The sequence below is a fragment of the Oncorhynchus masou genome, chromosome 29, assembly GCF_036934945.1.
Source record: "Oncorhynchus masou masou isolate Uvic2021 chromosome 29, UVic_Omas_1.1, whole genome shotgun sequence".
In the NCBI taxonomy this organism is placed as follows: Eukaryota; Metazoa; Chordata; class Actinopteri; order Salmoniformes; family Salmonidae; genus Oncorhynchus; species Oncorhynchus masou.
This window is the reverse complement of record NC_088240.1, coordinates 21,014,614-21,030,960: the sequence shown is the minus strand read 5'-3', so window position 1 is coordinate 21,030,960 and position 16,347 is coordinate 21,014,614.

Genomic DNA, 16,347 nt, shown 5'->3' with positions numbered 1-16,347 from the left:
TACATTGTAGTCAAAGCTGCCCTGTGTGTGTGTGTGTGAACGAGAGAACGAGAGAGAGAAATAACTCCTCCAGTAAGATTTGATTGAGTTAAGCACGTAAATAGAACGTAATTAACGTTTTATGCATTTTTCTCTCTATGTTTATTCTGACCTTGAACTTAAACATGAGAATAGTATGCAATTGACCTACTTTTTGATTTATACTGATGTCAAAAATACATAATTTTTTTAAGGGTGGATCAGCTAAATTTTGCGGAAAGATTGTTGCTTCCATCAATGTAATTGTCTGCATCATTTCCAATCCCCCATATATTTTTGGGGTAAATATATATATCCATGTACATATGTGCGCATGTATACATACCTATTTAGATACACATATATATATATATATTTTTTTTTTAAACAAACATCAAAGAGACATCTTGTACGGACATTGAAAATCTATGGAATTTCACAAGTTTGGACAGCACAGTACAGTACATTGTACAGCAAAGAAAGTATAGTATAGTACAGTACAGTACAGTAAAGTTGAGTTCAGAACAGTTTAGTTCAGAACTATTTTGAAAACGCAATTAAGGGAATTAACTGGAATGATCTCTTGTCCTATACAGACGTGGAAGCTGATAGTCAGGATTTTCTATCCACAATCCAGACTACAATAAATGGTTTCCTAAAGAAAAGAAAATCAAAACCTGGCCAAAAGAGCCCTCTTCCTTGGCTAAATGAAGAAATCTGGAAATTGATGAAAGAACGAGATTATGCTCTAAAAATATCCCTAAGATCCAAATTGCAGCAGGACAGACGTAGGTTTACCATGTTGAGAAATAAGGGGTTGAAAGAAATCAGACAGACGAAGGCAAACTTTTTTATTAACATAGTTGGTGAAGCAAAGGGAAATTCTAAATTGATTTGGGAGAATCTAAAAAAGTTAACAGGGAAAGACCATAGTAACACTGCAAAAAGACTAGAAATCATGGTGACTAACAATCTAACACAGGATGCAGTCGAAATAGCAATAGCCTTCAATTCCTACTTTATTGACTCTACCAGGGTGCTGACACAGAACCCCTCCACTGGTTTCTTGGGCTCAGTGCTAATGAATGACGCTCAACCTGTCTTCATCATAAGGGAGGTTTCTGAGTCAAAGGTGAACAAGGTGATTAGCTCACTAAAGAACTCTAAAGCCAAAGATGTGTTTGGGCTGGACTCTATCTTTCTTAAAAACTACAAAGAGTCACTCATTGGACCCATTACTAAGGTCACCAATACATCTATTGGTCTCAGGGTGTTTCCAATGGTATGGAAGTTGGCCATAATAACGGCCATCTTTAAATCGGGCGACCCTGCTGATGTGAGTTACTACAGGCCCATTAGTATACTACCTGTGGTGTCAAAGGTTGTTGAAAAATGTGTAGCAGAACAACTGATTGCCCACCTCAACAACAGCCCCTTCACATTACACTCCATGCAGTTTGGCTTCAGAGCGAAACAATCCACAGAAACGGCACAACTGCTTTCTTCTGGAAAATGTGAAGTCCAAGATGGACAAAGGGGGTGTTGTTGGGGCTGTGTTTCTGGACCTAAGACAGGCTTTTGATACTGTTAACCATGAGATTCTCAACACAAAATTGTCCAAGTTCAACTTTTCCCCCGATGCCTTGAGATGGGATGAAATCATACCTTGAAGGCAGAACTCAGTGTGTCAGAGTGAGCAATGAGCTGTCGCCCACTCTTAGCTATGATGTGGGCGTGCCCCAGGGGTCAATACTGGGGCCCCTCCTGTTCAGCCTGAACATTAATGATCTACCTTCTGTCTGTACTGGATCTGAAGTTCAAATGTATGCAGATGATACAGTGATATATGTGCATGCAAAGAGCTAACAACAAGCTGCACAAGAACTCACTACTGTAATGGTCCAGGTTACAAAGTGGCTCAGTGACTCGTGTTTGCATCTCAATGTGAAAAAAACTGTTTGCATGTTTTTCACAAAGAGGGCAACAGATGCTACTGAACCAGATGTTTATGTGTCAGGGGAGAAGCTCCAGGTGGTATCTGATTTTAAGTACCTAAGCATCATACTTTATTCCAACGTCTCTTTTAAAAAACATGTGAAAAAGGTCATTCAGATTCAAATTCAACCCAGCTATTTTCCGATTTTTACAAAATTGTTTGACTACAGAGGTAGCAAAACTGTACTTCAAATCTATAATTACTCCCCCACTTAACATACTGCTTGACTAGTTGGGCCCAAGCTTGCTGTACAACATTAAAACCTATTCAGTCTGTCTACAAACAGGCTCTCAATGTGCTTGATAGGAAGCCCAATAGCCATCATCACTGTTACATCCTCAGAAAGCATGAGGTCCTGAGTTGGGAAAATCTTGTGCAATACTGTCACACCCTGACCATAGCTTACTTTGTATGTTTCTATGTTTTGGTTGGTCAGGGTGTGATCTGAGTGGGCATTCTATGTTGGATGTCTTGTTTGTCTATTTCTATGTCTGGCCTGATATGGTTCTCAATCAGAGGCAGGTGTTAGTCATTGTCTCTGATTGGGAACCATATTTAGGTAGCCTGGGTTTCACTGTGTGTTTGTGGGTGATTGTTCCTGTCTCTGTGTTTTGCACCAGATAGGGCTGTCTTGCTTGTCCTATGTTGCTCTGTCGGTATGCTCTGTCGGTATGCTCTGTCGGTATGCTCTGTCGGTATGCTCGTCCTATGTTGCTCTGTCGGTATGCTACGTCTTGCTCGTCCTATGTTGCTCTGTCGGTATGCTACGTCTTGCTCGTCCTATGTTGCTCTGTCGGTATGCTACGTCTTGCTCGTCCTATGTTGCTCTGTCGGTATGCTACGTCTTGCTCGTCCTATGTTGCTCTGTCGGTATGCTACGTCTTGCTCGTCCTATGTTGCTCTGTCGGTATGCTACGTCTTGCTCGTCCTATGTTGCTCTGTCGGTATGCTACGTCTTGCTCGTCCTATGTTGCTCTGTCGGTATGCTACGTCTTGCTCGTCCTATGTTGCTCTGTCGGTATGCTACGTCTTGCTCGTCCTATGTTGCTCTGTCGGTATGCTACGTCTTGCTCGTCCTATGTTGCTCTGTCGGTATGCTACGTCTTGCTCGTCCTATGTTGCTCTGTCGGTATGCTACGTCTTGCTCGTCCTATGTTGCTCTGTCGGTATGCTATGTTTTTCTTGTCCTATGTTGCTCTGCGTGTGCTCAATGATGGTCTATATTGTAATTGTTTTTAATAACCTGCCCTGGGACTGGGGTTGAAAATTAGCCGTCTGGCTAAAACCGGCACTTTTACTGAAATATTGATTAATGTGCACTGTCCCTGTAAAAAATAATATAAACTCAAACAAACAGTAGAGTAAAGTAGGTTACAATACAGTACAAATACCTTTCTTTACTTTAATGTACTCTACTATGCTCTGCTGTATTGTATTTTACTGTACTACACTGTATTTAAAGGGATGGGATTCGATAAATGTACTGAAAACCCGATTGATTGAAAACTCTAGATGTACAAGGGAACCACGCCTGCAAAACACGTTATGCACCTGCTTAAGGTAATGTCAGAAATCTCTCTAGCAAAGAAACAACGGAGCACCATACATTTTCAATGAAGGATGCAAAGTGGGTGGGTAACTGCTGGGCAAAGGAGCATGAACAGGGAGGGACCAAAGTTGGGGAAAACAAGAGAGGAAGATGCAAAGCGAGAGGCTTCACTCTCACAAAATAAGCCCAATGTGTTTCTATGGGCTTATTTTGGACCTAAGCTTATCGCCTGCCTTCCCACCTTTGGGACAACGACTCTCATTGTTAGGGTGGAGACATGAGCATGTGTTCATTATATATAGATCTCTGAGAAAGCTGAACTTTTGTTGCGTACTCTGTGACATTGTGTTGCTATTGACCAATCGAAGGTCACTGTAGTTTCTAGCCCCTACTGGATTGGCTGTTGATACCTAACCTGCTTGCTAGCTTGCTAGCACCGACATGAAGGCGACGCTAGCGTGGCTATCCATATAGTGGATTACTGCTTCAAGTCTGAATACCAGCTACTGAGAAATGCGTATCATAAGAAAGGTGTGCGTAAGAAAGGCGTACATTTCCTAAGTCTGAATCAGCCCCTATGTGAGGACTCCCTCAACCATGTCACTAAACCCTATGTGGTCTGGAAAAACTCCTGACCTGAATCCGAACTTGAGATGCACAGATAAATCATGCGTATGTCAAAACATATTTGCATGTAAATTTGGTTTGGATTAATCTCTACGTAAACTGAAAGTTTGATTAACACCTATTTGATAATAACTATGTGTATTGTCTTGCCTGGGTGGCTATGTGTATTGCCTTGCCTGGGCGGCTGTGTGTATTGCCTTGCCTGGGCGGCTGTGTGTATTGCCTTGCCTGGGCGGCTGTGTGTATTGCCTTGCCTGGGCGGCTGTGTGTATTGCCTTGCCTGGGCGGCTGTGTGTATTGCCTTGCCTGGGCGGCTGTGTGTATTGCCTTGCCTGGGCGGCTGTGTGTATTGCCTTGCCTGGGCGGCTGTGTGTATTGCCTTGCCTGGGCGGCTGTGTGTATTGCCTGGGTGGCTGCTGGGTTGAGAGGGTTTGTTATCCCAGCTGTTTGGAGGGAAAGCCCGCTCCCATGTGACATCTGTTTCTCCAGCTGTACCAGCGCCCTCTGCTCCGCTATGCCAGGAGGGCCCACTGGGCCTTAAGGCATCAGGATGCTCAGTTCGGCTGGCAACTAGCTGAAATCATCTAGCCGAACTGAACTTGTTCATATTCCCTTAAAATACCTTTGCTTGAAAAACGAGAAAAAACGGCAATAGTACTGTTTATCCATTTTGAGACGCCATAGTCAGTATACACCGGTGGCGGTCAGTGCCGTTTAAGAGGAGGGAGGACGTTTATTTTTTTCTTCATGAGCATGTCCTTATTTCTATTACAGCATATTGGATGACTGTCATTCATATTCAATTCACCCTGTTCAATGTAACAGCGACAGGTTAAGGCTACTTCATGATACAAAAATGTTCCTTATACCCATCATGAGTTTGTTACAACCTAGCATATGAATAAACGTTTACAACGTAGGTGCACACATTCAACACACCTTGCACACTCTTGCCTGCATCTAGCTAATATAGGGTATAATCATTAGTCCAACAGCTCCAAACAAGAGTTTCTAGTTGGACAAATTCAGGTATGTAATCCCCGTTTTGGTCCGTTTGGTTCCATTTAAGAAATATTTTTAAACAGAAACGAGGGAATACACCCCGGATCATGCATAAAAACAGTTCACCTTCATAGCAGCCACATTGTATTCCTTCTCCCATCTATGCACTCTCCGACGCTCACCTCTTCCCTCCGCTTGTGGACTTCAATGCACAACACATCGGCTGTATGTGACCAGGCAAAAAAAACTTTCCAAGCCAAACTGCTACACACAGCCTGCATCGTTGTTACCATATTAGCTAAAGTAACGTCATAGTCAGCATAGCTAATAGAACTAACACTTTAGTAAACCCTCTACAATCATGCAGTAAAGTTACAGTGTACAGTCAGTAAGCAGTTATACCAGCAGGCCCCGGTTGCAATAAATTAGTAAAACCAAAAGCTTACCATGACTTGGAAGAGTGTTCTGTTGGAAAGTCATCGCCAGCTAGCTAACATAGCATCCCTCTGCTTGAGCAGTGTGTTTCAGTAGGTAAACTAGCTACAGTAGCTGCATTTACTAGCTAAGTAAGTGAAACTGAAATAGAAAAGAAATTGCACACTATTTCTCTCTTGCTTCTTCCTCATTTTGGAAGAAATTAATTTGTTCAAAACTGTTTAACTATTGTCTTTCTCTCTCTTTGAATCAACTACTCGCCACATTTTATGCACTGTAGTGCTAGCTAGCTGTAGCTTATGCTTTCAGTACTAGATTTGTTCTCTGATCCTTTGATTGTGTGGACAGCATGTCAGTTCATGCTACAAGAGTTCTGATAGGTTGGAGGATGTCCTCCGGAAGTTGTCATAATTACTGTGTAAGTCTATGGAAGGGGGTGAGAACCATGAGCCTCCTAGGTTTTGTATTGAAGTCAATATACCCAGAGGAGGACGAAGCCAGCTGTCCTCCGGCTACACCATGGTGCTACCCTACAGAGTGCTGTTGAGGCTATTGTAGACCTTCTTTGCAAAATAATGTGTTATAATAGATTATTTGGTGACGTGATTATATTTAGTGTCATCTTATCTAAAAAGGATAGCTTTTTAAATGTTTTACAATTTAAAAAATTAAATCACAGAGGAGGATGGTCCTCCCCTTCCACCTCTGAGGAGCTTCTACTGGTATACACTTCCTTAAAATAACTTAAGAAATATGTCATTAACTTTGATGTTTTTGCCAGAGAGATCTAAGATGTTCAGTGCAGTATTTTTCAATGACATATGTGCATGAAAACATGACGTCTCTGGTTGAATGACAACAAAGACTTTATTGAAGAACCCCCACTGTTGACCAATCACTGGTGAAGTGGCATAGACTTGAAGCGGCTTGCCTCTAGAAATAAAGGTATGTGCCCGAACAACCGAAAAAGCCCTCACCATCACAACATGTCTTCATAATATATGCACAAACTCTGCCAACCCGTTTTGACTGGGAAGCATGTGGACGCCTTCAGACTACACTACACAACACTACTACAGCCTGGAGCACCTGGCCTGACAACATTACTACAGCCTGTTATACTGAGCCTGGAGCACCAGGCCAGACTACACTACTACAGCCTGTTATACTGAGCCTGGAGCACCAGGCCTGACTACACTACTACAGCCTGTTATACTGAGCCTGGAGCACCAGGCCAGACACCTGTTATACTGAGCCTGGAGCACCAGGCCTGACTACACTACTACAGCCTGTTATACTCAGCCTGGAGCACCAGGCCTGACTACACTACTACAGCCTGTTATACTGAGCCTGGAGCACCAGGCCTGACTACACTACTACAGCCTGTGATACTGAGCCTGGAGCACCAGGCCTGACCACTACTACAGCCTGTGATACTGAGCCTGGAGCACCAGGCCTGACTACACTACTACAGCCTGTGATACTGAGCCTGGAGCACCAGGCCTGACCACTACTACAGCCAGTGATACTGAGCCTGGAGCACCAGGCCTGACTACACTACTACAGCCTGGTATACTGAGCCTGGAGCACCAGGCCTGACTACACTACTACAGCCTGTTATACTGAGCCTGGAGCACCAGGCCTGACTACAATACTGCAGCCTGTTATACTGAGCCTGGAGCACCAGGCCTGACTACACTACTACAGCCTGTTATACTGAGCCTGGAGCACCAGGCCTGACTACACTACTATAGCCTGGTATACTGAGCCTGGAGCACCAGGACTGATTACACTACTACAGCCTGTTATACTGAGCCTGGAGCACCAGGCCTGACTACACTACTACAGCCTGTTATACTGAGCCTGGAGCACCAGGACTGATTACACTACTACAGCCTGTTATACTGAGCCTGGAGCACCAGGCCAGACTACACTACTACAGCCTGTTATATTGAGCCTGGAGCACCAGGCCTGACTACACTACTACAGCATGTTATACTGAGCCTGGAGCACCAGGCCTGACTACACTACTACAACCTGTTATACTGAGCCTGGACCTCACAGCTCACACAGACAGGTTACCCCTGAGGAGAGCCACACCATGCCACCACTTCTCTGATAGAGTTCAGTGTGTCAAATCGGAGGGTCTGCTGTCCGGACCTCTGGCAGTCTCTATGGGGGTGCCACAGGGTTCAATTCTTGGACCGACTCTCTTCTCTGTATACATCAATGAGTTCGCTCTTGCTGCTGAGTCTCTGATCCACCTCTACGCAGACGACACCATTCTGTATACCTCTGGCCCTTCTTTGGACACTGTGTTAACAACCCTCCAGGCAAGCTTCAATGCCATACAACTCTCCTTCCGTGGCCTCCAATTGCTCTTCAATACAAGTAAAACTAAATGCATGCTCTTCAATCGATCGCTACCCGCACCTACCCGCCTGTCCAACATCACTACTCTGGACGGCTCTGATTTAGAATACGTGGACAACTACAAATACTTAGGTGTCTGGTTAGACTGTAAACTCTCCTTCCAGACCCATATCAAATATCTCCAATCCAAAGTTAAATCTAGAATTGGCTTCCTATTTCGCATCAAAGCATCCTTCACTCATGCTGCCAAACATACCCTTGTAAAACTGACCATCCTACCAATCCTCGACTTTGGCGATGTCATTTACAAAATAGCCTCCAATACCCTACTCAACAAATTGGATGCAGTCTATCACAGTGCAATCCGTTTTGTCACCAAAGCCCCATATACTACCCACCATTGCGACCTGTACGCTCTCGTTGGCTGGCCCTCGCTTCATACTCGTCGCCAAACCCACTGGCTCCATGTCATCTACAAGACCCTGCTAGGTAAAGTCCCCCCTTATCTCAGCTCGCTGGTCACCATAGCATCTCCCACCTCCAGCAGGTATATCTCTCTAGTCACCCCTAAAACAAATTCTTTCTTTGGCCGCCTCTCCTTCCAGTTCTCTGCTGCCAATGACTGGAACGAACTACAAAAAGCACTGAAACTGGAAACACTTATCTCCCTCACTAGCTTTAAGCACCAACTGTCAGAGCAGCTCACAGATTACTGCACCTGTACATAGCCCACCTATATTTTAGCCCAAACAACTACCTCTTTCCCTACTGTATTTAATTTATTTATTTTGCTCCTTTGCACCCCATTATTTTTATTTCTACTTTGCACATTCTTCCATTGCAAATCTACCATTGTAGTGTTTTACTTGCTATATTGTATTTACTTTGCCACCATGGCCTTTTTTTCCTTTACCTCCCTTATCTCGCCTCATTTGCTCACATCGTATATAGACTTGTTTATACTGTATTATTGACTGTATGTTTGTTTTGCTCCATGTGTAACTCTGTGTCGTTGTATGTGTCGAACTGCTTTGCTTTATCTTGGCCAGGTCGAACTGCTTTGCTTTATCTTGGCCAGGTCGCAATTGTAAATGAGAACTTGTTCTCAACTTGCCTACCTGGTTAAATAAAGGTGAAATAAATAAATAAATAAATAAAATGCCCAGGAAATGGAAGAGGAACAGGAAGAGGAGACGGACTCCAAATTTCAACAGGCAGTGAAATGTGTTTTGACTCCGACCACCAGGTCGATGACACAGGTCTTCTCCATACACATCACACATACTGCGGGACACTAAGCCCCTTACCTCCCATGTCCTCTCACATTAGTAATGAGGGCATCAGGTTACAGCACATTGTTTCGCTAGATGAATTGGTATACGTGCACCGTGTGGGAGGGGTTCACTTTGATTTGCCAGAGACGTGTCCAACAGCAAAAGCTCTGACTGTCAACAGCCAGGTGTCATGAGTTAAGTGGAATTTAGCGCATGGGAGCGACCGAAGTAGACACTGGTCTTACAAGGTATGAGACACCAGTCAGACATTCAGCTATATTCTGGACAAACTGTTTTGTCCCATGAACCTATATGTGTCCAAATGCCAGTATAAGAGTGTAATTTAAAACGTTATTGGACCAGACAGCCTTATCATATTCAACAATAACAATCCTTATTTTCTTGCCTTTATTTACTGGGGCTCGAGGGTCTCTATTTACTTTGAGTGTGTGTGTATATAAGGGTGTCTGTGTATGTATGTGTGAGGGTCCTGTTGTACTCAGGGGTTAAACTCCGTCCCAGCTGGTCTGACGTGTCTGTCAGCAGAGGTATTACAATCCCCCTCTGAAGGAAGGGGGAAGGAGGGGGCGAGACATGAGCCTGTGACCCCCCCCCCCCCCCCTCCCAGTTTGTGTGTGTCTGTATAAATTGATTGTCTTATCTAAGACAGCCAGGAGAACATATTTTTCACACAGGTCGCCATTTCAGCCAAAGTAGCATTAGCACCTCGGCCTACAGTACATTAAGAAAATCAGTGTGTTGCCGTGGCAATCCTTATTGGAGGACAACGTGCTAATGCTACAAAGGGACTCTAACGAGCGAGAGTCAGTATAAATTTCTCTGTTTGACAAAGGGTCTCTGTGAGCAGACAGTGTGTCAGCGGTTAGCAGCTAGGGCCTGTGTGCTATAGCAGGTGTGTCCTCCACACTTCCTCAATGCTGAGACACACGGCATGTGTCAGCTAAAAAGCAGAATGGGGTCCCGTGGAGGGGGCCGGGGGAGGACGCGGGGTCAGGGGGTGGGAGGGGTCCTGCTGGGGGTTATTTGTATCGGGTACAGAGTTGACAGCCTGAATGATAGATCATTTACATCTCCCTGCGTAACTCTGTGGTCCTGGGCTGAGGCCTGAGGATGATGGTCACATGTCAAGGGTTTGGCTGAGTAACCCAGTGGAAAGAAGAAGAGAGAAGAGAGAGGGATAGTGAGAAAATAAGTTAGAAAGGGAGAAAATAGAAACAGTGTGAAGGCTCGAAGAAGAGTGAGGACAGGCTTAGAAAGGAGTGAAGAAGAAGAGACAGTTGAGAAAAGAACAGGAGGAGAAGAAAGAGAAGAGGTGCTTGTGACAGGTCTGATGGCCTCAGGTACTCACACTCCTCCAGTCCCAGGGTTATATAGCCTCCCTACTGTTATTGCCTCGCTACTATATATAGCCTCGCTACTGTTATTGCCTCGCTACAGTATATAGCCTCACTACTGTTATTGCCTCGCTACTGTATAGAGCCTCGCTACTGGTATTGCCTCTCTACTGTATATAGCCTCGCTACTGTTATTGCCTCGCTACTGTTATTGCCTCGCTACTGTATATAGCCTCGCTACTGTTATTGCCTCGCTACTGTATATAGCCTCGCTACTGTATATAGCCTCGCTACTGTTATTGCCTCGCTACTGTATATAGCCTCGCTACTGTATATAGCCTCGCTACTGTTATTGCCTCACTACTGTTATTGCCTCGCTACTGTATATAGCCTCGCTACTGTTATTGCCTCGCTACTGTATATAGCCTCACTACTGTTATTGCCTCGCTACTGTATATAGCCTCGCTACTGTTATTGCCTCGCTACTGTTATTGCCTCGCTACTGTATATAGCCTCGCTACTGTTATTGCCTCGCTACTGTATATAGCCTCGCTACTGTTATTGCCTTGCTACTGTATATAGCCTCGCTACTGTTATTGCCTCGCTACTGTTATTGCCTCTCTACTTTTATAGCCTCGCTACTGTATATTGCCTCGCTACTGTTATTGCCTCGCTACTGTATATAGCCTCGCTACTGTTATTGCCTTGCTACTGTATATAGCCTCGCTACTGTATATAGCCTCGCTACTGTATATAGCCTCGCTACTGTTATAGCCTCTCTACTTTTATAGCCTCGCTACTGTTTATTGCCTCGCTACTTTTATAGCCTCGCTACTTTTATAGCCTCGCTACTGTATATAGCCTCTCTACTTTTATAGCCTCGCTACTTTTATAGCCTCGCTACTGTTATTGCCTCTTTACTTTTATAGCCTCGCTACTGTATATAGCCTCGCTACTGTTATTGCCTCTCTACTTTTATAGCCTCGCTACTGTATATTGCCTCGCTACTGTTATTGCCTCGCTACTGTATATAGCCTCGCTACTGTTATTGCCTTGCTACTGTATATAGCCTCGCTACTGTATATAGCCTCGCTACTGTATATAGCCTCGCTACTGTTATAGCCTCTCTACTTTTATAGCCTCGCTACTGTTTATTGCCTCGCTACTTTTATAGCCTCGCTACTTTTATAGCCTCGCTACTGTATATAGCCTCTCTACTTTTATAGCCTCGCTACTTTTATAGCCTCGCTACTTTTATAGCCTCGCTACTGTTATAGCCTCTCTAGTTTTATAGCCTCGCTACTGTTATTGCCTCTCTACTTTTATAGCCTCGCTACTGTTATAGCCTCTCTACTTTTATAGCCTCGCTACTGTTATAGCCTCTCTACTTTTATAGCCTCGCTACTGTTATAGCCTCTCTACTTTTATAACCTCTCTACTGTTATAGCCTCGCTACTGTATATAGCCTCGCTACTTTTATAGCCTCTCTACTTTTATAGCCTCTCTACTTTTATAGCCTTGTGACAGGTCTGATGGCCTCAGGTACTCACACTCCTCCAGTCCCAGGGTTATATAGCCTCGCTACTGTTATTGCCTCGCTACTATATATAGCCTCGCTACTGTTATTGCCTCGCTACTGTATATAGCCTCACTACTGTTATTGCCTCGCTACTGTATAGAGCCTCGCTACTGGTATTGCCTCTCTACTGTATATAGCCTCGCTACTGTTATTGCCTCGCTACTGTTATTGCCTCGCTACTGTATATAGCCTCGCTACTGTTATTGCCTCGCTACTGTATATAGCCTCGCTACTGTATATAGCCTCGCTACTGTTATTGCCTCGCTACTGTATATAGCCTCGCTACTGTTATAGCCTCTCTAGTTTTATAGCCTCGCTACTGTTATTGCCTCTCTACTTTTATAGCCTCGCTACTGTTATAGCCTCTCTACTTTTATAGCCTCGCTACTGTTATAGCCTCTCTACTTTTATAACCTCTCTACTGTTATAGCCTCGCTACTGTATATAGCCTCGCTACTTTTATAGCCTCTCTACTTTTATAGCCTCTCTACTTTTATAGCCTTGTGACAGGTCTGATGGCCTCAGGTACTCACACTCCTCCAGTCCCAGGGTTATATAGCCTCGCTACTGTTATTGCCTCGCTACTATATATAGCCTCGCTACTGTTATTGCCTCGCTACTGTATATAGCCTCACTACTGTTATTGCCTCGCTACTGTATAGAGCCTCGCTACTGGTATTGCCTCTCTACTGTATATAGCCTCGCTACTGTTATTGCCTCGCTACTGTTATTGCCTCGCTACTGTATATAGCCTCGCTACTGTTATTGCCTCGCTACTGTATATAGCCTCGCTACTGTATATAGCCTCGCTACTGTTATTGCCTCGCTACTGTATATAGCCTCGCTACTGTATATAGCCTCGCTACTGTTATTGCCTCACTACTGTTATTGCCTCGCTACTGTATATAGCCTCGCTACTGTTATTGCCTCGCTACTGTATATAGCCTCACTACTGTTATTGCCTCGCTACTGTATATAGCCTCGCTACTGTTATTGCCTCGCTACTGTTATTGCCTCGCTACTGTATATAGCCTCGCTACTGTTATTGCCTCGCTACTGTATATAGCCTCGCTACTGTTATTGCCTTGCTACTGTATATAGCCTCGCTACTGTTATTGCCTCGCTACTGTTATTGCCTCTCTACTTGTATAGCCTCGCTACTGTATATAGCCTCGCTACTGTTATTGCCTCTTTACTTTTATAGCCTCGCTACTGTATATAGCCTCGCTACTGTTATTGCCTCTCTACTTTTATAGCCTCGCTACTGTATATTGCCTCGCTACTGTTATTGCCTCGCTACTGTATATAGCCTCGCTACTGTTATTGCCTTGCTACTGTATATAGCCTCGCTACTGTATATAGCCTCGCTACTGTTATAGCCTCTCTACTTTTATAGCCTCGCTACTGTATATTGCCTCGCTACTTTTATAGCCTCGCTACTTTTATAGCCTCGCTACTGTATATAGCCTCTCTACTTTTATAGCCTCGCTACTTTTATAGCCTCGCTACTTTTATAGCCTCGCTACTTTTATAGCCTCGCTACTGTTATAGCCTCTCTACTTTTATAGCCTCGCTACTGTTATTGCCTCTCTACTTTTATAGCCTCGCTACTGTTATAGCCTCTCTACTTTTATAGCCTCGCTACTGTTATAGCCTCTCTACTTTTATAACCTCTCTACTTTTATAGCCTCGCTACTGTTATAGCCTCTCTACTTTTATAGCCTCGCTACTGTTATAGCCTCTCTACTTTTATAACCTCTCTACTGTTATAGCCTCGCTACTGTATATAGCCTCGCTACTTTTATAGCCTCTCTACTTTTATAGCCTCTCTACTTTTATAGCCTCGCTACTATTATAGCCTCTCTACTTTTATAGCCTCGCATGCTGTTATTTTTCACTGTCTTTTTTACTGTTGTTTATATTTCTTTACTTACCTATTGTTCACCTAATACATTTTTTTTCACTGTTGGTTAGAGCCTGTAAGTAAGCATTTCACTGTAACACCTGTTGTATTCGGCGCACGTGACAAATAAACTTTGATTTGATTTGATTTTGGCTGGGTGACTGGGTGTCTGGGTGACTAGGTGGGTGACTGGGTGTCTGGGTGACTGGGTGGGTGACTGGGGGGCAGGGTGACTGGGTGACTGGGTGGGTGACTGGGGGGCAGGGTGGCTGGGTGACTGGGGGCAGGGTGACTGGGTGACTGGGAGGCTGGATGGATTGGTGGATGGGAGGCTGGGTGGCTGGGTCCCTCTATCGAGAATGTTGAAGAGTATTGGGCTTCTCAAAGTGCGACTGTAAGGCTAATGACTCAGCAGTCACCATCTCATTGGTACAGCTCCTACCCCCAGACCATCAGGCTGCCAAATTCTATCCCCATACCCCCCCCCCCCACCAACATTTACCCTGCCCCCACCCCAATGGACATTTATTATTGCACAATTATTCATATGTATATATTATTATTTATATTGTATTATTATAAATAAATATATAGCATTGAATTGTTGGAGCTCGGAGCTCAATAATTTCACTGTAAGAGATTTAAATGTTAATAACCATTTGTTGCATATTATTAGCCATTTGTCATTCACCACCATTCACATGTCATTTCAATTATTAATTCCAAGTCAGCCCAACCCATGCAGAGATACTTATAGCCAGAAGTGGAGGGTAAACCTTTCCAAAGTAGAGAACAGTACGAGCTGATGCAGCAGGGCACTCAAGGTCTCTGGAGGGAATATACTTTGCCAAGGTCAAGTTCTGCTACCTCTGTTTCTCCAATTAGAGCCTCCAGTTGGATAGAAAGCCCCCTAAAATATCTAACTCAATCGACTTTCTGTAAAGTACAGGAACAATTTGTTGCTTACAGTGTCTTCTGAAAGTATTCATACCCCCTGACCAATTCCACATTTTGTTGTGTTACAGCCTGAATTCAACATTTATTAAATAGATATTTTAGTAACATTTTGCTTGACACCCAACGCCATAACGCGTTATGACACGTCGTAACCATGTCCTAATGTTATAACAGCTGACATAACCTGTTATATCCTGTCATAATATGGTCATAACACTGTCATGACCTATTTATTTACAACTGTTGTGACACATATTCCATTATTTTATGGCTGGTTGGTTATGACACCTACGTAAGAGTGTCAAAACCCACATTTATTCAAATGTATTTTTCCCTGCCAAGAAGTTTCCTTTCATTTTAAAGTATGTTTCTTAAGTCCTTTGTTGTTGTTGTAACAAATTCATTACAGTCATGTTTTATTCATCATTATTTTAAATAACTTGTTACAAAGCATTATGACCATCCTGTATCACTTTTCTTGGACCAAGAAAATACACTTTATAACAGTGTTAAGAAGCATTATGACCATCATAATCATTTAAGCCAGATAGGCCTATCAGGTACATGCCCTTATGTCAGTCATCAGTCAAAAAGAGGGTTTCTTGTCCTGCTCCTGAAATCCACTCCTGCAATCATCCCAGTCATCAAAAACAGAGCATTGTGGTAGGTGGATATCTGACATCAAATGTGTGTAATTACAATGATAATTTAATATGGTCAATTTCAAAAAAAGTTATATAACTTAAACATACTGTTGACAAGTAGGCTATGGTGTAATAGAATGTTTGCCTTGTGTGGTAGGTTTTGTGAGCTTTCACACTCTTATGTAGGGGTCATAACCAGCCATAAAATAACATAATATGTACATCATTTAAAAAAATGTTTATTTAACTAGGCAAGTCAGTTAAGAACAAATTCTTATTTTCAATGACAGCCTAGGAACAGAGGGTTAACTGCCTTGTTCAGGGGGAGAACAACAGATTTTTACCTTGTCAGCTTGGGGATTTGATCTTGCAATCTTCCGGTTACTAGTCCAACCCTCTAACCACTGTGCTACCTGTCGCCCCACATGTCTAAATATATGTGTCATTCCAGTGTGTCATTTGTCTCTCACCAATCGACACACAATACCCCATAATGACAATGAGAAAACATGTTTTAATATATTTCTGCTAATTTATCGAAAATGAAATACAGGAATATCTCATTTAGATAGTATTGACTCACGGGTGTGAATACTTATGTCGATGCACCTTTGGCGGTGAGCTTTGCACACCTG